Genomic DNA, 22,860 nt, shown 5'->3' with positions numbered 1-22,860 from the left:
CAGAAGACTACCAATTGCCTTAGGTACCACTATTGATGTTAAGTTTCTCTCAGTGACATTATCAATAGACAAAAAATACTAATGTGTAGCTGTTTTATTTCACTCAGTAGACAGTATTCATAAGTCAGTGTACTGATTAATACCAGGTAAATAGGTGCTAAGTTGTTGGGTTGATCTCAGTGGAAAGTTTGAATTGTGTCGGGTACGAATGTATGACTGTTTTGTTGTTCTTAGTAGACCGTACCAATAGCATTGGATACTTGGTATCAACTGCATCATCATTTGCCTTGAGAACTGTTATGAAACTGGATTGTACAACTGTTCAGTTGCTTTTAGTATAGCTACCAATTGGTTTGGTTCTTTAGAATAATGTTGTGTTGGTCTCAGTTGACCATAGCGATGGCTTAGGGTTCTGATGTATTACTATTATGTTGCTCTCAAAGGACATTGTGAATCGTATTGTGTAACATGTGTAACTTACGTGTTGCTCTGATTAGACGGTATCAATTGCCTGAGTTACTGTTGTACAATTGGTAGCTCTTCCAATGACATTTGATCAAAAGACTAGATTACTTATTGAAAACTGTTGTGTTAATCCTAGTGAACTGTATCATTGCCTAAGATGTTATTATGAAATGCCATGTTGGTCTCATTGGATGATAGGAATTTGTTCTTAGTGATTCACATCAATAGCCTAGTGTACTATTGTACAATTATTATGTTTCTCTCAGAGGACATTATCAATAAGCTAGGGTATCATGCATAAGATAATATGGTTTTCTTAGGTGAACATATGTTTAGCCTACTGTACTAAGGTGGAATGGTTATGTTCTTACCAGAAGGTTTATGAATAGGCAAGTTATATTAATGTATAGATGTTGTGTTGCTCTCAGAAGACTACCAATTGCCTTAGGTACCACTATTGATGTTAAGTTTCTCTCAGTGACATTATCAATAGACAAAAAATACTAATGTGTAGCTGTTTTATTTCACTCAGTAGACAGTATTCATAAGTCAGTGTACTGATTAATACCAGGTAAATAGGTGCTAAGTTGTTGGGTTGATCTCAGTGGAAAGTTTGAATTGTGTCGGGTACGAATGTATGACTGTTTTGTTGTTCTTAGTAGACCGTACCAATAGCATTGGATACTTGGTATCAACTGCATCATCATTTGCCTTGAGAACTGTTATGAAACTGGATTGTACAACTGTTCAGTTGCTTTTAGTATAGCTACCAATTGGTTTGGTTCTTTAGAATAATGTTGTGTTGGTCTCAGTTGACCATAGCGATGGCTTAGGGTTCTGATGTATTACTATTATGTTGCTCTCAAAGGACATTGTGAATCGTATTGTGTAACATGTGTAACTTACGTGTTGCTCTGATTAGACGGTATCAATTGCCTGAGTTACTGTTGTACAATTGGTAGCTCTTCCAATGACATTTGATCAAAAGGCTAGATTACTTATTGAAAACTGTTGTGTTAATCCTAGTGAACTGTATCATTGCCTAAGATGTTATTATGAAATGCCATGTTGGTCTCATTGGATGATAGGAATTTGTTCTTAGTGATTCACATCAATAGCCTAGTGTACTATTGTACAATTATTATGTTTCTCTCAGAGGACATTATCAATAAGCTAGGGTATCATGCATAAGATAATATGGTTTTCTTAGGTGAACATATGTTTAGCCTACTGTACTAAGGTGGAATGGTTATGTTCTTACCAGAAGGTTTATGAATAGGCAAGTTATATTAATGTATAGATGTTGTGTTGCTCTCAGAAGACTACCAATTGCCTTAGGTACCACTATTGATGTTAAGTTTCTCTCAGTGACATTATCAATAGACAAAAAATACTAATGTGTAGCTGTTTTATTTCACTCAGTAGACAGTATTCATAAGTCAGTGTACTGATTAATACCAGGTAAATAGGTGCTAAGTTGTTGGGTTAATCTCAGTGGAAAGTTTGAATTGTGTCGGGTACGAATGTATGACTGTTTTGTTGTTCTTAGTAGACCGTACCAATAGCATTGGATACTTGGTATCAACTGCATCATCATTTGCCTTGCGAACTGTTATGAAACTGGATTGTACAACTGTTCAGTTGCTTTTAGTATAGCTACCAATTGGTTTGGTTCTTTAGAATAATGTTGTGTTGGTCTCAGTTGACCATAGCGATGGCTTAGGGTTCTTATGTATTACTATGTGATCTCACCAATTGTACAATAGTAACTCAGGCAATTGATACCGTCTAATCAGGGAAACACGTTAGTTAAACATATGTTACACAATACGATTAACACTGTCCTTTGAGAGCAACATAATAGTAATACATCAGAACCCTAAGCCATCGATATGGTCAACTGAGACCAACACAACATTATTCTAAAGAACCAAACCAATTGGTAGCTATACTAAAAGCAACTGAACAGTTGTACAATCCTGTTGCTCTCAGAAGACTACCAATTGCCTTAGGTACCACTATTGATGTTAAGTTTCTCTCAGTGACATTATCAATAGACAAAAAATACTAATGTGTAGCTGTTTTATTTCACTCAGTAGACAGTATTCATAAGTCAGTGTACTGATTAATACCAGGTAAATAGGTGCTAAGTTGTTGGGTTGATCTCAGTGGAAAGTTTGAATTGTGTCGGGTACGAATGTATGACTGTTTTGTTGTTCTTAGTAGACCGTACCAATAGCATTGGATACTTGGTATCAACTGCATCATCATTTGCCTTGAGAACTGTTATGAAACTGGATTGTACAACTGTTCAGTTGCTTTTAGTATAGCTACCAATTGGTTTGGTTCTTTAGAATAATGTTGTGTTGGTCTCAGTTGACCATATTGATGGCTTAGGGTTCTGATGTATTACTATTATGTTGCTCTCAAAGGACATTGTGAATCGTATTGTGTAACATGTGTAACTTACGTGTTGCTCTGATTAGACGGTATCAATTGACTGAGTTACTATTGTACAATTGGTAGCTCTTCCAATGACATTTGATCAAAAGGCTAGATTACTTATTGAAAACTGTTGTGTTAATCCTAGTGAACTGTATCATTGCCTAAGATGTTATTATGAAATGCCATGTTGGTCTCATTGGATGATAGGAATTTGTTCTTAGTGATTCACATCAATAGCCTAGTGTACTATTGTACAATTATTATGTTTCTCTCAGAGGACATTATCAATAAGCTAGGGTATCATGCATAAGATAATATGGTTTTCTTAGGTGAAAATATGTTTAGCCTACTGTACTAAGGTGGAATGGTTATGTTCTTACCAGGAGGTTTATGAATAGACAAGTTATATTAATGTATAGATGTTGTGTTGCTCTCAGAAGACTACCAATTGCCTTAGGTACCACTATTGATGTTAAGTTTCTCTCAGTGACATTATCAATAGACAAAAAATACTAATGTGTAGCTGTTTTATTTCACTCAATAGACAGTATTCATAGGTCAGTGTACTGATTAATACCCGGTAAATAGGTGCTAAGTTGTTGGGTTGCTCTCAGTGGAAAGTTTGAATTGTGTCGGGTACGAATGTATGACTGTTTTGTTGTTCTTAGTAGACCGTACCAATAGCATTGGATACTTGGTATCAACTGCATCATCATTTGCCTTGAGAACTGTTATGAAACTGGATTGTACAACTGTTCAGTTGCTTTTAGTATAGCTACCAATTGGTTTGGTTCTTTAGAATAATGTTGTGTTGGTCTCAGTTGACCATATCGATGGCTTAGGGTTCTGATGTATTACTATTATGTTGCTCTCAAAGGACAGTGTGAATCGTATTGTGTAACATGTGTAACTTACGTGTTGCTCTGATTAGACGGTATCAATTGACTGAGTTACTGTTGTACAATTGGTAGCTCTTCCAATGACATTTGATCAAAAGGCTAGATTACTTATTGAAAACTGTTGTGTTAATCCTAGTGAACTGTATCATTGCCTAAGATGTTATTATGAAATGCCATGTTGGTCTCATTGGATGATAGGAATTTGTTCTTAGTGATTCACATCAATAGCCTAGTGTACTATTGTACAATTATTATGTTTCTCTCAGAGGACATTATCAATAAGCTAGGGTATCATGCATAAGATAATATGGTTTTCTTAGGTGAACATATGTTTAGCCTACTGTACTAAGGTGGAATGGTTATGTTCTTACCAGAAGGTTTATGAATAGGCAAGTTATATTAATGTATAGATGTTGTGTTGCTCTCAGAAGACTACCAATTGCCTTAGGTACCACTATTGATGGTAAGTTTCTCTCAGTGACATTATCAATAGACAAAAAATACTAATGTGTAGCTGTTTTATTTCACTCAATAGACAGTATTCATAAGTCAGTGTACTGATTAATACCAGGTAAATAGGTGCTAAGTTGTTGGGTTGCTCTCAGTGGAAAGTTTGAATTGTGTCGGGTACGAATGTATGACTGTTTTGTTGTTCTTAGTAGACCGTACCAATAGCATTGGATACTTGGTATCAACTGCATCATCATTTGCCTTGCGAACTGTTATGAAACTGGATTGTACAACTGTTCAGTTGCTTTTAGTATAGCTACCAATTGGTTTGGTTCTTTAGAATAATGTTGTGTTGGTCTCAGTTGACCATATCGATGGCTTAGGGTTCTGATGTATTACTATTATGTTGCTCTCAAAGGACAGTGTTAATCGTATTGTGTAACATATGTTTAACTAACGTGTTTCCCTGATTAGACGGTATCAATTGCTTGAGTTACTATTGTACAATTGGTAGCTCTTCCAATGACATTTGATCAAAATGCTAGATTACTTATTGAAAACTGTTGTGTTAATCCTAGTGAACTGTATCATTGCTTAAGATGTTATTATGAAATGCCATGTTGGTCTCATTGGATGATAGGAATTTGTTCTTAGTGATTCACATCAATAGCCTAGTGTACTATTGTACAATTATTATGTTTCTCTCAGAGGACTTTATCAATAAGCTAGGGTATCATTCATAACAATATGGTTTTCTTAGGTGAACATATGTGTAGTCTACTGTACTAAGGTGGAATGGTTGTGTTCTTACCAGAAGGTTTATGAATAGACAAGTTATATTAATGTATAGATGTTGTGTTGCTCTCAGAAGACTACCAATTGCCTTAGGTACCACTATTGATGTTAAGTTTCTCTCAGTGACATTATCAATAGACAAAAAATACTAATGTGTAGCTGTTTTATTTCACTCAGTAGACAGTATTCATAGGTCAGTGTACTGAATAATACCAGGTAAATAGGTGCTAAGTTGTTGGGTTGCTCTCAGTGGAAAGTTTGAATTGTGTCGGGTACGAATGTATGACTGTTTTGTTGTTCTTAGTAGACCGTACCAATAGCATTGGATACTTACTATTATGTTGCTCTCAAAGGACAGTGTTAATCGTATTGTGTAACATATGTTTAACTAACGTGTTTCCCTGATTAGACGGTATCAATTGCTTGAGTTACTATTGTACAATTGGTAGCTCTTCCAATGACATTTGATCAAAATGCTAGATTACTTATTGAAAACTGTTGTGTTAATCCTAGTGAACTGTATCATTGCTTAAGATGTTATTATGAAATGCCATGTTGGTCTCATTGGATGATAGGAATTTGTTCTTAGTGATTCACATCAATAGCCTAGTGTACTATTGTACAATTATTATGTTTCTCTCAGAGGACTTTATCAATAAGCTAGGGTATCATTCATAACAATATGGTTTTCTTAGGTGAACATATGTGTAGTCTACTGTACTAAGGTGGAATGGTTGTGTTCTTACCAGAAGGTTTATGAATAGACAAGTTATATTAATGTATAGATGTTGTGTTGCTCTCAGAAGACTACCAATTGCCTTAGGTACCACTATTGATGTTAAGTTTCTCTCAGTGACATTATCAATAGACAAAAAATACTAATGTGTAGCTGTTTTATTTCACTCAAAAGACAGTATTCATAGGTCAGTGTACTGAATAATACCAGGTAAATAGGTGCTAAGTTGTTGGGTTGCTCTCAGTGGAAAGTTTGAATTGTGTCGGGTACGAATGTATGACTGTTTTGTTGTTCTTAGTAGACCGTACCAATAGCATTGGATACTTGGTATCAACTGCATCATCATTTGCCTTGAGTACTGTTATAAAACTGGATTGTACAACTGGTCAGTTGCTTTTAGTATAGCTGCCAATTGGTTTGGTTCTTTAGAATAATGTTGTGTTGCTCTCAGTTGACCATATCGATGGCGTAGGGTTCTGATGTATTACTATTATGTTGCTCTCAAAGGACAGTGTGAATCGTATTGTGTAACATATGTGTAACTTACGTGTTTCTCTGATTAGACGGTATCAATTGACTGAGTTACTGTTGTACAATTGGTAGCTCCTCCAATGACATTTGATGAAAAGGCTAGATTACTTATTGAAAATTGTTTTGTTAATCATAGTGAACTGTATCATTGCCTAAGATGTTATTATGAAATGCCATGTTGGTCTCATTGGATGATAGGAATTTGTTCTTAGTGATTCACATCAATAGCTTAGTGTACTATTGTACAATTATTATGTTTCTCTCAGAGGACTTTATCAATAAGCTAGGGTATCATTCATAACAATATGGTTTTCTTAGGTGAACATATGTTTAGCCTACTGTACTAAGGTGCAATGGTTATGTTCTTACCAGAAGGTTTATGAATAGACAAGTTATATTAATGTATAGATTTTGTGTTGCTCTCAGAAGACTACCAATTGCCTTAGGTACCACTATTGATGTTGAGTTTCTCTCAGTGACATTATCAATAGACAAAAAATCCTAATGTGTAGCTGTTTTATTTCACTCAATAGACAGTATTCATAGGTCAGTGTACTGAATAATACCAGGTAAATAGGTGCTAAGTTGTTGGGTTGCTCTCAGTGGAAAGTTTGAATTGTGTCGGGTACGAATGTATGACTGTTTTGTTGTTCTTAGTAGACCGTACCAATAGCATTGGATACTTGGTATCAACTGCATCATCATTTGCCTTGAGTACTGTTATAAAACTGGATTGTACAACTGTTCAGTTGCTTTTAGTATAGCTACCAATTGGTTTGGTTCTTTAGAATAATGTTGTGTTGCTCTCAGTTGACCATATTGATGGCTTAGGGTTCTGATGTATTACTATTATGTTGCTCTCAAAGGACAGTGTTAATCGTATTGTGTAACATATGTTTAGCTAACGTGTTGCTCTGATTAGATGGTATCAATTGCCTGAGTTACTATTGTACAATTGGTAGCTCTTCCAATGACATTTGATCAAAAGGCTAGATTACTTATTGAAAACTGTTGTGTTAATCCTAGTGAACTGTATCATTGCCTAAGATGTTATTATGAAATGCCATGTTGGTCTCATTGGATGATAGGAAGTTGTTCTTAGTGATTCACATCAATAGCCTAGTGTACTATTGTACAATTATTATGTTTCTCTCAGAGGACTTTATCAATAAGCTAGGGTATCATTCATAACAATATGGTTTTCTTAGGTGAACATATGTGTAGTCTACTGTACTAAGGTGGAATGGTTATGTTCTTACCAGAAGGTTTATGAAAAGACAAGTTATATTAATGTATAGATGTTGTGTTGCTCTCAGAAGACTACCAATTGCCTTAGGTACCACTATTGATGGTAAGTTTCTCTCAGTGACATTATCAATAGACAAAAAATCCTAATGTGTAGCTGTTTTATTTCACTCAATAGACAGTATTCATAGGTCAGTGTACTGAATAAGACCAGGTAAATAGGTGCTAAGTTGTTGGTTTGCTCTCAGTGGAAAGTTTGAATTGTGTCGGGTACGAATGTATGACTATTTTGTTGTTCTTAGTAGACCGTACCAATAGCATTGGATACTTGGTATCAACTGCATCATCATTTGCCTTGAGTACTGTTATGAAACTGGATTGTACAACTGTTCAGTTGCTTTTAGTATAGCTACCAATTGGTTTGGTTCTTTAGAATAATGTTGTGTTGGTCTCAGTTGACCATATCGATGGCTTAGGGTTCTGATGTATTACTATTATGTTGCTCTCAAAGGACAGTGTGAATCGTATTGTGTAACATATGTGTATCTTACGTGTTGCTCTGATTAGACGGTATCAATTGCCTGAGTTACTATTGTACAATTGGTAGCTCTTCCAATGACATTTGATCAAAAGGCTAGATTACTTACTGAAAACTGTTGTGTAAATCCTAGTGAACTGTATCATTGCCTAAGATGTTATTATGAAATGCCATGTTGGTCTCATTGGATGATAGGAATTTGTTCTTAGTGATTCACATCAATAGCCTAGTGTACTATTGTACAATTATTATGTTTCTCTCAGAGGACATTATCAATAAGCTAGGGTATCATGCAAAACATAATATGGTTTTCTTAGGTGAACATATGTTTAGCCTACTGTACTAGGTTGCAATGGTTATGTTCTTACCAGGAGGTTTATGAATAGACAAGTTATATTAATGTATAGATGTTGTATTGCACTCAGAAGACTACCAATTGCCTTAGGTACCACTATTGATGTTAAGTTTCTCTCAGTGACATTATCAATAGACAGAAAATACTAATGTGTAGCTGTTTTATTTCACTCAATAGACAGTATTCATAGGTCAGTGTACTGATTAATACCAGGTAAATAGGTGCCAAGTTGTTGGGTTGCTCTCAGTGGAAAGTTTGAATTGTGTCGGGTACGAATGTATGACTGTTTTGTTGTTCTTAGTAGACCGTACTAATAGCATTGGATACTTGGTATCAACTGCATCATCATATGCCTTGAGTACTGTTATGAAACTGGATTGTACAACTGTTCAGTTGCTTTTAGTATAGCTACCAATTGTTTTGGTTCTTTAGAATAATGTTGTGTTGGTCTCAGTTGACCATATCGATGGCTTAGGGTTCTGATGTATTACTATTATGTTGCTCTCAAAGGACAGTGTGAATCGTATTGTGTAACATATGTGTAACTTACGTGTTGCTCTGATTAGACGGTATCAATTGCCTGAGTTACTGTTGTACAATTGGTAGCTCTTCCAATGACATTTGATCAAAACGCTAGATTACTTATTGAAAACTGTTGTGTTAATCCTAGTGAACTGTATCATTGCCTAAGATGTTATTATGAAATGCCATGTTGGTCTCATTGGATGATAGGAAGTTGTTCTTAGTGATTCACATCAATAGCCTAGTGTACTATTGTACAATTATTATGTTTCTCTCAGAGGACTTTATCAATAAGCTAGGGTATCATTCATAACAATATGGTTTTCTTAGGTGAACATATGTTTAGCCTACTGTACTAAGGTGGAATGGTTATGTTCTTACCAGAAGGTTTATGAATAGACAAGTTATATTAATGTATAGATGTTGTGTTGCTCTCAGAAGACTACCAATTGCCTTAGGTACCACTATTGATGTTGAGTTTCTCTCAGTGACATTATCAATAGACAAAAAATCCTAATGTGTAGCTGTTTTATTTCACTCAATAGACAGTATTCATAGGTCAGTGTACTGAATAATACCAGGTAAATAGGTGCTAAGTTGTTGGGTTGCTCTCAGTGGAAAGTTTGAATTGTGTCGGGTACGAATGTATGACTGTTTTGTTGTTCTTAGTAGACCGTACCAATAGCATTGGATACTTGGTATCAACTGCATCATCATTTGCCTTGAGTACTGTTATGAAACTGGATTGTACAACTGTTCAGTTGCTTTTAGTATAGCTACCAATTGGTTTGGTTCTTTAGAATAATGTTGTGTTGGTCTCAGTTGACCATAGCGATGGCTTAGGGTTCTGATGTATTACTATTATGTTGCTCTCAAAGGACAGTGTTAATCGTATTGCGTAACATATGTTTAACTAACGTGTTTCTCTGATTAGATGGTATCAATTGCCTGAGTTACTATTGTACAATTGGTAGCTCTTCCAATGACATTTGATCAAAAGGCTAGATTACTTATTGAAAACTGTTGTGTTAATCCTAGTGAACTGTATCATTGCCTAAGATGTTATTATGAAATGCCATGTTGGTCTCATTGGATGATAGGAAGTTGTTCTTAGTGATTCACATCAATAGCCTAGTGTACTATTGTACAATTATTATGTTTCTCTCAGAGGACTTTATCAATAAGCTAGGGTATCATTCATAACAATATGGTTTTCTTAGGTGAACATATGTGTAGTCTACTGTACTAAGGTGGAATGGTTATGTTCTTACCAGAAGGTTTATGAAAAGACAAGTTATATTAATGTATAGATGTTGTGTTGCTCTCAGAAGACTACCAATTGCCTTAGGTACCACTATTGATGGTAAGTTTCTCTCAGTGACATTATCAATAGACAGAAAATACTAATGTGTAGCTGTTTTATTTCACTCAATAGACAGTATTCATAGGTCAGTGTACTGAATAAGACCAGGTAAATAGGTGCTAAGTTGTTGGTTTGCTCTCAGTGGAAAGTTTGAATTGTGTTGGGTACGAATGTATGACTATTTTGTTGTTCTTAGTAGACTGTACCAATAGCATTGGATACTTGGTATCAACTGCATCATCATTTGCCTTGAGTACTGTTATGAAACTGGATTGTACAACTGTTCAGTTGCTTTTAGTATAGCTACCAATTGGTTTGGTTCTTTAGAATAATGTTGTGTTGGTCTCAGTTGACCATATCGATGGCTTAGGGTTCTGATGTATTACTATTATGTTGCTCTCAAAGGACATTGTGAATCGTATTGTGTAACATATGTGTAACTTACGTGTTTCTCTGATTAGACGGTATCAATTGCCTGAGTTACTGTTGTACAATTGGTAGCACTTCCAATGACATTTGATCAAAATGCTAGATTACTTATTGAAAACTGTTGTGTTAATCCTAGTGAACTGTATCATTGCCTAAGATGTTATTATGAAATGTCATGTTGGTCTCATTGGATGATAGGAATTTGTTCTTAGTGATTCAAATCAATAGCCTAGTGTACTATTGTACAATTATTATGTTTCTCTCAGAGGACTTTATCAATAAGCTAGGGTATCATTCATAACAATATGGTTTTCTTAGGTGAACATATGTTTAGCCTACTGTACTAAGGTGGAATGGTTATGTTCTTACCAGAAGGTTTATGAATAGACAAGTTATATTAATGTATAGATGTTGTGTTGCTCTCAGAAGACTACCAATTGCCTTAGGTACCACTATTGATGTTGAGTTTCTCTCAGTGACATTATCAATAGACAAAAAATCCTAATGTGTAGCTGTTTTATTTCACTCAATAGACAGTATTCATAGGTCAGTGTACTGAATAAAACCAGGTAAATAGGTGCTAAGTTGTTGGGTTGCTCTCAGTGGAAAGTTTGAATTGTGTCGGGTACGAATGTATGACTGTTTTGTTGTTCTTAGTAGACCGTACCAATAGCATTGGATACTTGGTATCAACTGCATCATCATTTGCCTGGAGTACTGTTATGAAACTGGATTGTACAACTGTTCAGTTGCTTTTAGTTTAGCTACCAATTGGTTTGGTTCTTTAGAATAATGTTGTGTTGGTCTCAGTTGACCATATCGATGGCTAAGGGTCTCATGTATTACTATTATGTTGCTCTCAAAGGATAATATGAACTGATTGTGTAACATATGTGTAACTTACGTGTTGCTCTGATTAGACGGTATCAATTGCCTGAGTAACTGATGTACAATTGGTAGCTCTTCCAATGACATTTTATCAAAAGGCTAGATTACTTATTGAAAACTGTTGTGTTAATCCTAGTGAACTGTATCATTGCCTAAGATGTTATTATGAAATGCCATGTTGGTCTCATTGGATGATAGGAATTTGTTCTTAGTGATTCACATCAATAGCCTAGTGTACTATTGTACAATTATACTGTTTCTCTCAGAGGACCTTATCAATAAGCTAGGGTATCATGCATAAGATAATATGGTTTTCTTAGGTGAACATATGTTTAGCCTACTGTACTAAGGTGGAATGGTTATGTTCTTACCAGGAGGTTTATGAATAGACAAGTTATATTAATGTATAGATGTTGTGTTGCTCTCAGAAGACTACCAATTGCCTAAGGTACCACTATTGATGTTAAGTTTCTCTCAGTGACATTATCAATAGACAAAAAATACTAATATGTTTTATTTCACTCAATAGACCGTATTTATAGGTCAGTGTACTGAATAATACCAGGTAAATAGGTGCTAAGTTGTTGGGTTGCTCTCAGTGGAAAGTTTGAATTGTGTCGGGTACGAATGTATGACTGTTTTGTTGTTCTTAGTAGACCGTACCATTAGCATTGGAACTTGGTATCAACAGCATCATCATTTGCCTGGAGTACTGTTATAAAACTGGATTGTACAACTGTTCAGTTGCTTTCAGTATACAGGTTGCTACTAATTGGTTTGGTTTTTTAGAATAATGTTGTGTTGCTCTCAGTTGACCATATCGATGGCTTAGGGTTCTGATGTATTACTATTATGTTGCTGTCAAAGCACTTACTGTTCTAAGGTACAATGGTTATGTATCGTGCATATAAGCATTGAATGCTTTTTTTTTTTGGATTTGTCGGTCCTGGAAGAGCCAAAAAATCAGCTGTTGTGACATGGGAAATATAGTGCTCAAAAATATTATGAAGAAAGATTTCTTTTTTTTTTGAGAAATGCTATATTTTATCGCAAAAGTTTGAATTCAATAACAATACATGAGTATTTTCCAACAAGATGATTTATTCATTAAGAATAAACATTATCAACACGTAACAATACAGTAAGCACAACTGAGTAAAACGAAATGTGCTCTCCCTGAAGTTTGCATTATTGAAAAACCCAGCTGTTGGATTAATGTTTTGCATGTTCATGTTAACTGTTTTCAATGTTGCTGGCATGGAGGACGATGTTGTGGCTGTGGAATTTGACGATATGAGAGTTGTGGTCTCATGTGCAGATGGTGACGGTAAGTTTTCAAGTTGAGCCTGATTTTCATGGCTTCGTGGTGGCAAGTTCGAGAACCTGGTCGACAGCGGTGGAAGAGCTACGATCGTAAAAGGGGATGAAGATGCAGACGCCATCGCAGAATGCTTTTTTTTTTCCTTAGAGGAGAGCGATCTGTTATATGACCTCATTGAACTCTCATTCCTTTGGTTCGACATGAACATGATATGTCGTGCTTCAAATCCCTAATCATTAAGGTAAGTGTTTGCAGTGGCCCGTAAACAGTGGGATGTGTATTTATGCTCCACACCAGCAGCAAAGCAAATCTCCCCGAGAGACTTGTTGAAAGTGCGCTTTGGCAGGGGTTTTGCTGAATACCAAATATCACAATGAACTCTCTCTTATATGTATTGGTTGAAAAGATTTGTAGCATTTGAATCTGTTTTTGACATCAGTAACTTTAAGAGATAAACATGACAGCAGTTTTCATTATCAGTTGCATACATTATCTTGTCTGTATGGCTGTCATTGGCATCTACACCACCTTGATGATTATTTTGTAATGTTTTGTGTTGTAATGCAGCATATTGGCCAGTTTCATCTGTGCAGAAGACAAAGCTGTTATGATTAAACTTATGGTGGAACTCTAAACCTCTGGTAATAAAATTGATGGACAGAAAGTACCATACAGCATGGCGCAAAACCACTGGTGATGATGTGGCACCTTGGAGGTATTTATAAATCTTCTGCAGATCATGTATCTCGATAATATCTTTGTGTGATGTTGGTTTTGACAGATCAAGTCAGGTTCGCTCTTTAAAGAAACCATCCAAGATTCCATTGGCTGTTCTGAACTCCTTGTCATGGACTATATTTACATCTTTCTGAATGTCAGCAAGATGGCATTTTATTGCTCCTTTGATATTGATCAAAGTATTTTTATGGTACAAAGGCTAAACATCATCATCAACTTTTTCTTTGGGGCTGGCTTCACAATAAAATCACGAGAGATGACTGGCAAGAGTTGACACATTTGCTGTTTGCAGGTCTAATGTTGCACCATTAGTACAGAACCATAGATCTCCATGTTCCAATCTAAAAGGAGTGAGTTGTGTTTTAGAGACTGACATTGTGTAACGTTTGGGGGTCTTGTGTTTGGTTGTGTAAATTCTGCAACAAATCTTGACCCTTAAAGATTTTTATACAAATGTCAAATTGCTGCAAACACATTTACCTTGAAAAATCCCCATGCTGTATTTCTTTTTGTTGATTTTGCTTGCCTGGAGTCGAAAAATTTCTCTATTTCCTCATTTGTAACAGTTTTGAATCTCTGTGGAAAATGTGGTTTGTTTTCATTACTTCAGTTTTGATTTATAGCTCACCTGAGCTGAAAGCTCAAGTGAGCTATTCTGATCACATTTTGTCTATCGTCCGTCTGTAACTTTTTTTAACTTTTAACATTTTGAACTTCTTTTGTAAAACCGCTTCGCCAATTTCAACCAAAATTGGCACAAACCATCCTTATGGGAAGGCAAGTATAAATTGCAGAAATGAAAGACCGATCTTTATTCAAAGGGGAGAAACCTCAAAACTGTAGAAAAAGAGAGTGCATTTTTAAAATTTTGGAAATAATGTTGTTCTTTGTGAATCATATCAATAGCCTAGTGCACTATTTTACAATTATTATGTTTCTCTCAGTGGACCATATCAATAAGCTAGGTCGTCATGGTGAACATAGGAAAAGCTAAGTTTACTATGGTACAATGGTTATGTTCTTACCAGAAAGCGAATATCAAGAGGTAAGTTATACTAATGTACAGCTGCTGTGTTGCTTTCAAGAGACTACTACCAATAACCTAGGGTACTAATATTGATGTTAAGTTGCTCTCAGTGACAGTATCAGTAGCCAAAAATACTAATTTGTAGCTGATATTTTTCACCCAATAGAGCTATCCATAGCCTAGGGTACAGATTAATACCAGGTATATACCTGTTAAGTTCCTTTCAGTGGACTAAAGCAATAACCCAGTGTACTTATTAATATTTGGAATGATGCTTCTATATAGACAGTTTCAATCGCCTGAGGTTCTGGTGCATAGCTGTTGAGTTGCTTTCTGTGAAAAGCATGAATTGTGTCGGGTACTAATGTATAACTGGATTTTTAGCTCACTTGAGCTGAAAGCTCATGTGAGCTATTCTGATCACATTTTGTCTGTTGCTTGTCTGTTTGTAAACTTTTCATATTTTCAACATCTTCTCCAGAAGCACTGGGCCAATTTCAACGAAACTTGGCACAGAGCATTATTAGGCAAAGGGGATACAAAGTTGTGAAAACTAAGGACCACCTTTTTTTTCAAGAGGAGATAATTAGGAATTATTGAAAAAATTTAAGAACTTTTCAAAAATCTTCTTCTCAAGAACCAATTCGCCAGGAAAGCTAAAACTTGTGTGGAAGCATACTAAGGTAGTATAGTTTGTGAAAATCATGACCTTTTAAAGATAGGGTGGGGCCACAATGGTGGGTCGAATTTTTTCATAGGAATATATTGAGTAAATCCTTAAAAATCTTCCTCTCAGAAACTAACCAGTCAGGAAAATTTGTGTGGAAGCATCCTAAGGTAGCAAGGGATAGTTTCGGATAAAGTAACCGTCAATATTTTTGTAAAATTGAAAGTTGCTATACTTGAAGGCTTATGAGTGTTGCTAAAATACATGAAATGATTTTTAATGATTTTCATTAGTTAGAGGGGTGTCTCTTGTTGAAATTGATATGCAATATGTAGGCCCCATATGTTAGGTACATGAGAATCAGAAGTAAAATGCAAAACCCGCGGCTATGACTGTTGTGTTGACTTTACACAGTGAAATTGCAAGTTACAGATGGGAGGTAAAATAACACGAAAAGTAGATGGATTGGACATTGTCAACTTTACACCGGTAAGTTTCTGACATGTGATGGTGCAACATGCACGCGGTACGGAATGTCAACCCTTTGCAGGGAATTAGTTGGGGGAGGTCTAAAAAGCTGAAAAATTAGCAAAATATGAAAGGGTTAAAATCTAATAAAAACCAATATGTAGAGAATTTTACAGGTTTTGACTAGTAATTTTCTTCAGAAATTGGTGATTGGCCTTATAAAGAGTGAATTAAAGGTATTTGACCTGAATGGGAACTGAGGAAATTCTAGTAACAGAGTTCCGAAGACACGCATCCCCTGGCTACAATGAATTGTATAAAAAAAAAACTGTCCTGTGCCACCTTCAAGACAACATGGTATTTTCAGATTTTTCATTTCAGTGTAATTTTGAGTGGATTTTGTACCATAAGTAATATATTTTGTGAAAATGGATGATTTTTTGGCTGTAGATGTCATTACATGATTTATTAGCAAAAATATTCAAGGGGAGTAACTCCCTCTTAAATGTGTAGAATGACCACCACTAGAGTAATTTGGATTAGAGAGTAGGTATTTCATACCCTGGTGCGATTAATAGGCTTCAGTTAATTAATGAGATAAGAATAAATACTTTAAAACAGTTTTGATCAATTGAATCATTAAATTTATGAATTTGCAGCCATTTCGCTGTCTGATTTTATGAAATAACATTAAGCCACCTGACTTATATGACCGAATTTTTTTAAAACAGCATATTTTTATTTCAACTGAACTTTACATGTAGACAGATGCAGTTATCAAATTATACAATATGTCAAAAAAATCAAGTTTTTGCTCCTTCCTATCCATAAATGATATTTTAGATGTATTTATACAGAATTGAAAAAGCCACCCCCTCTTTCCAGTTGACTCCATTACCATTACATGTAGGATATGTAAATGTACATTTGACCTTGAAATAACATCTGTATGATAATTACTCTTGAAATGAACAAAAAACAACATATTTGTACCGTTTCATTGTATATATGCATCAAAAATGTAGAAAAATTTGAACATTTTTCATGGAATTCTCATCCGTCCCCAGGTACCCAGGTGTGGTTGAATTTCATTTTAATTAAAAGCAGAAATCACACATGTAGGTCTTACTATTTTAGCAAAGTTAAAAGGAGAAACCAGACTATATATGATATCCACTAAATATGATTTTAGGCTTACTTTTTCATGAAAACAAGAAATCAGATGTAGGGCGGCATGTCTTTTAGTGAATAAAAATGCTACAAATCATCCATTTTCCAAAAGAGATCAATTTTAGATATCAGTGATGGTTGTTTTCTATTATGTGTGAAAATGACTCAAGGAAATTGCCACAAGTTTCAGAAAATTATGTAAAAGTGTTCAAACTAAAGCTTCTTGTGAAAATCAAAAGATAGGGGGAGGGTATACATGTAATGGTATTTTTAAGTGATGTGATGCTTTTATCATGATAATATCAAGTAGATGTTTGTAGTATTAAATAAGGTTTCTTTTTTAAGGAGGTTGAACAACAATTGACCTCTAAAAGATTAGATAAAGATGCTTTATTTATGGGGAGCCCTATGAATCTCTGTTAAATAGAGGAAAGTGGAAATGGTGGGTTCACTTAAATGGCCATATTTTTCTTAAACCTCAATGGAATTGGCAAAATGTGGTGTACCTTTTCTCAGAACAGGATAAGCTTTTTAAAATTTTAAGACAAGATGACTTTTCAGAGAATGTTAGTGTAAGTTAAAGGAAGCAAGGGACAGTTTCGGATAAAGTACCCGTCAATATTTTTGTAAAATTGAAAGTTGTTGTACTTGAAGGCTTATGAGTGTTGCTAAAATTCATGAAATGATTTTTAATGATTATCATTAGTTAGAGGGGTGTTACTTGTTGAAATTGATATGCAATATGTAGGCCCCATATGTTAGGTACATGAGAATCAGAAGTAAAATGCGAAAACCTGCGGCTATGACTGTTGTGTTGACTTTACACAGTAAAATTGCAAGTTACAGATGGGAGGTAAAATAACATGAAAAGTAGGTGGATTGAACATTGTCAACTTTACACCAGTAAGTTTCTGACATGTGATGGTGTAACATGCACGCGGTACAGAAGGTCAACCCTTTGCAGGGAATTAGTCACTTTCTTTAAATTAGAAACCTGCGAAATATATATATATATGTATATATTTTACTTAATTTAAGCGTTTTATGTCACAATATGGAGGTATCCCATGCCAGTGATTCAACCTAATATAACAAACAAGTGAATATCTAACATTTTTGTTTTATTTCAGTTCCATTTGGAATGTGAATGAGGTATAAAGAACAAACCCCTTCAACGCCACTGTATCTTCTGCTTGAAGATTCGTCCAGTCTGGCGAACGAAAATGGAAGATGCATTCTCCATCGAATTCTGCTAAGATGTTGAAGTTGTCACACTCAAGACATGAACTCTACCAAGAAGTTTAAGGACAACTTTTACTCAATTGTGTGTCCGTACAGCCAGGGCACCATGCCCTCGTAAACCACTTGTCTAGAACACCAAGTTGCGACATTCTCTGCTTACCTACCGCAGCAATTTGCCATGTAGAAAGGTCCAAATGGCCTGTGTTTGAGAAGAGCTAAAACAGGCAGCATCATTCACGATGGCACGAGCCATCAAGTCTGTTGCTATCTGTGTGCAAAGAGGCTGAAGATGCGGAAATGAAAATGTCCTGTATTTCATGAGAAGATTAAAGATGTTAAACGAAACTATAAGCTGTAATTTTCATTATACTGTATTGATCATAGACGTCACTACAGTAACGTTTTAATTATCGTACTTAATCATGTCACATGCATATCATAACATTGCAAATGATTTATGTAAATCCCATTGGGGCAAGTGGCAATTGACATTTAATCAAAACTTTTTTAGCTCACTGACACGAGGTTGACTGGAGCTTATGTTATACCGTTGGCGTCTGGACGTGGTAAAAGTTTGTGGTGCAGGTCTTGTATCTAAATTATTAATTAACTTACCTTCATCAAACTTGCATGGATGGTGCATCTGGACAAACTAATGACATTTTAAGACTTGGATGCTGAATCTGGAACTTGAATTCTGGATGTTGGCTTTAAAAATGTTAAGAGCAGAGCAAAGTTTTTGGAGCAGGTGCCATTTGATGACTATATCTTACTTACTACTGGTCCTAACTCCACCATACTTGCATGACAGGTGATGATAGATATGCAGTTGACAGGATCAAATGCTTAATCTGGGCCATAGGTTTCAGATGCTGAATGATGATACATTTAAGGTTTTTGGAGTTGGTTAATTTTTTTTGGAGCAGATGCCCTTTGATGGACACATCTTAGTTTTTGGTTTAGTGTTTATCAAATTTGTATAAATGATGCAGGTTTTGATACTGATGCACTCAACATGTATGGATGCTAAATCTGAACCATATTTTCCGGATTCCGGAGGTTATTATAATGGAGCACGTGTAGATTTTTTTTTTAGTCGGATGTAGGTTTGATATCTGGAGAACAGCTGTCCTGACAAACTTATATGGATCATATAACTTTGAATTTGATACATACGACTTGCTTCAGAAACAGAGAATGATCTCTTCATTATCAAGGATGCTAAAACAATTGTCCTAAGTACCTCAATCAAACGTGTTTGAAAGATGAGTTTGTTGTTATATAAAATGATTCCTATATTAGTATTGTGTTATATGATACAATTTTGAATAATATAACGTAGTATTGTAAAATAATATAATATTTAAGAAATAAACAGCAATTGAAAATTTTTATCGGATCTGGTTTGTCACGTGATCATATCCTGTGAAGCCCAAAGGGCTTCTCGGAAGACTTGATTACGTACCAACTGAGTTCATATCCCGGTGAACATTTTATTTAACGTTATATAATAAGTGCCCGAGAAAACCATTGTCAACCGACGCGAAGCGGGGGTAAACAATGGTTTTCGAGGGGTGTCAACAGTTACCCTCCCAAATGGGCGCTATTTATTTTATTATAATAAATGTCTTAATTTTAAAGAAAATTTTACTCCTTTTAAATAGAAATGAAGTGAATTCTATGGCAATCGGTATATGCGCATAATTTACGCGCATGTAGCAATTCGTTGGGTTACCCGTTGCCAAGTGTGTTGCTAACGCTCAGGGTAATTGAACGGATTACCAACTGCGTCTAAACCAATCAGATTTTAGTATTTAACATGAAATTATAATAATGCTGATTTTAACTTATATTTACATTTGAAATAGGCAAACCCTTGAGAATTATTAAAATAATCGTGTTTTAATGTTTACAATAATGCAACTGTCAAGTGATAAGCATGTGATAAGCATGTGCGGTAATCATTGTGAAATCATTAAAATGTTCACACAGAATTAAACGTTTCGCTATTCTATATATTCATTTATGTACGCATATTAGCAAATATAAGTATATGAGTATTACAAAATAATATATTATATGATGCAGTTCCGTATCAAGACATATCATTGTAATGTATAATGTGATACAATATTGTATCATATAATAAGGTACGATATTATATGCGTATTTTAAAGTGGTGCGATAGAATGTGATACGTATTAAAGAACAGGGGCGTACAAGGCGTTGTATATCCCCCACTTGCAGCAATGGAGACGAAAGAATTTCAATTGAAGTTTGAATATTAATTTTTGGTTTGTATGCATTGTTTTTAGTATAAATTTCAGGATGAAAGCCAATATTGTGCTTTCGTTCTACAAACACGACAGTTATAGATTTCCAAATAAAGCTGCACAGCGTTTTATGCCAAAATCTTGGTTCATTCACTGTTCTAAATTGCAAAAATTTAGGTATGAATGGGTCCAGTCTCCACCATAAAAGTACTTTTATTTAAAGAATAAGTTTTTAATGAATTTTATTATTGATTTTTCAAAATGAAGTCTAGACCCATAATGGGCCAAATTCGTGGGTTTCACCAAAAATGTTTTACTGTATTAAATATTGTCAAGCAGTTAAATTTATTCACCTATACCCTAATGTGTCAACTTAGCTCACTAGGATAGGCGGAGGCTTGCACCCAATTCTTCTCGATTGAGAGGGTGCTTGAAACGTTATACGGCGTTTTATATAAAATTCATTTGCTTTTAAGTAAAACATTTTTTGCCTTTTTATTGGGCTATTATGTAAAAAATATCTAACACCATTTGTATTATGACAATTATTGCGTAATGTTCATTTTACACTCAATGTCGGATAGAAATAGCGCTAGCACAGATAAGAGATCATGCTGTAATGATTAGAAAGCAAACAAATAAGCCAAAGGAAATAAATACCAAGTGCATGTATTAATGTTTACTATTTATTTGTCAGAAAATGCAGTTCTATATCATACATGTACATGTCCTGGTGTACACTTTCAAATGTAAAGATTTGTTTTATATGTTCATATGCCATTTCAAAATCCTGGTTACGGGGGGATTTGTCAGGCCTTGTACGCTCTTGTCCTTTACTTATGATTATTATACAACTTTGTTTCATATGATATACAAAACTGTCTAATAAAACTAAACTCAGTTTTTCTATTTAAAAGCAGTAAGACTTTATTTAAGATCGTTAATGATTTTCATACACCGGTAATATGATATAGGTGATTCCTCGTCCAAACATTGTGCCCTATCCTTCAAATTAGGTACTTTTTAAGCTCGAATTACACAAAATTGGGCCAGACATCCCCCTGCATGAGTCATACTGATACTTATGTTCTCTCCCAAGTTCATGCAAATTATCCTAATATCGCATGATTTGTAGATGCATTAAATACCTCCATTCATTAGTGTACACGTAGCAGGTGGAGCCTCCAACTCACTATTTTAGAAATAGTCACTTACCTAATACAAAGCTGATTATTTGATACTTAATATTGATAATATGAAATTAAGTATCACTTGTATTGAAATTTAGAATCGCTTATTGATAACAGAGAACAACCGGATTTATTTATGTTCACGAATAGTCACTTATTACGATTCACTGTCTTAGAAATATTGTAAAGAAAGTCGATTGTTACTTCGAAGTTAATAATGACATATTTGAATAACAAATTATTTTCTACACATCGTTGTGAACTCATTTGGGAAACCTTAACATACCTGCATAGTATTCATGGACCTTGCTCAGATGCTTTAAACAGCTTCTGCAAATAGTCATTTATAATTTAACTACTTTATCTTTTTATTATTTTTTTTATTTTTCAGATAGCTTTTGTGTTACAGATTATTTACTTATATTTGGTAGATTTACAAATAAGTGCTTTTTAAATTGAATTTATACATGTATGTGTTCACAAGTGTTTTGACATGTTTAAGAAAGTTAGTTTGGAAAGGTGCAAATAAAATGAAAAAAAATTTTGATGAAATTTCGAGTTATTTTATACATACATATATATTTAAATGTTAAATATGCATTTATTCTATAGATTTCTACTTTCATATTTTGGAAAATGTGCCGTAGCCAAATATTCTATTTAATATGAGACATTCTGTCATCCTCCAACTTCTGACATTGATTCAGTTGCAATACTTTTTGAAAAGAGGGCCATATTTCAAAATATTGATAAAATATAGCACAAAGCTTCCAATGGGCTTTTATATATTCCCCCCAAAAAGAGTCTGTTCCATAAACAAGGGCAGATATATTGGAAAATAAGATCAAAAGAAAGGGTCACAAAAAATCTTTTCAAGAACTTTGAGATAGACTTTTACAAAACGAGCACTGAATGATAAGTATCTTTTCTGGATAAAACAAAATATTTTTGACCTTGAGTCTAGCACTATGAGTGTAAAGTTATGATAAAAGAACACATGCCCTCTGTATGTCAAAAGATCCAGACCTTATTGTACACTAAGTAAATTGAACATTCAAAGACCGACGTATACATGTATATCTTTCATGTCGATATTAGTGATA

The 22,860-nt window shown here is 34.7% G+C and overlaps 1 protein-coding gene and 1 long non-coding RNA gene across 5 annotated transcripts in view; both read right to left on the bottom strand.

Moving 5' to 3' along the window:
- Nucleotides 1–22,860, bottom strand: part of LOC117692238 (putative leucine-rich repeat-containing protein DDB_G0290503) — a 1,014,555-nt gene that overhangs the window by 793,754 nt on the left and 197,941 nt on the right. The window lies entirely within an intron of this gene.
- On the bottom strand, nucleotides 12,743–19,378 carry LOC136271689 (uncharacterized). Of its 3 annotated transcripts, none has more exons than XR_010709625.1 (4): nucleotides 18,455–19,378; nucleotides 18,220–18,341; nucleotides 14,201–14,296; nucleotides 12,743–14,061 (listed from the first exon to the last, which is right to left on the bottom strand). It is a non-coding gene; the product is annotated as an uncharacterized lncRNA (long non-coding RNA). The 3 variants fall into 3 exon arrangements; XR_010709626.1 differs by having other exon boundaries at nucleotides 18,459–19,378; XR_010709624.1 differs by having other exon boundaries at nucleotides 18,220–19,378.

This window comes from Magallana gigas, chromosome 9, assembly GCF_963853765.1.
Source record: "Magallana gigas chromosome 9, xbMagGiga1.1, whole genome shotgun sequence".
Classification (NCBI taxonomy): Eukaryota; Metazoa; Mollusca; class Bivalvia; order Ostreida; family Ostreidae; genus Magallana; species Magallana gigas.
Note: the sequence above shows the minus strand (reverse complement) of the source record. Positions and strands in the feature narration are given on the sequence as shown.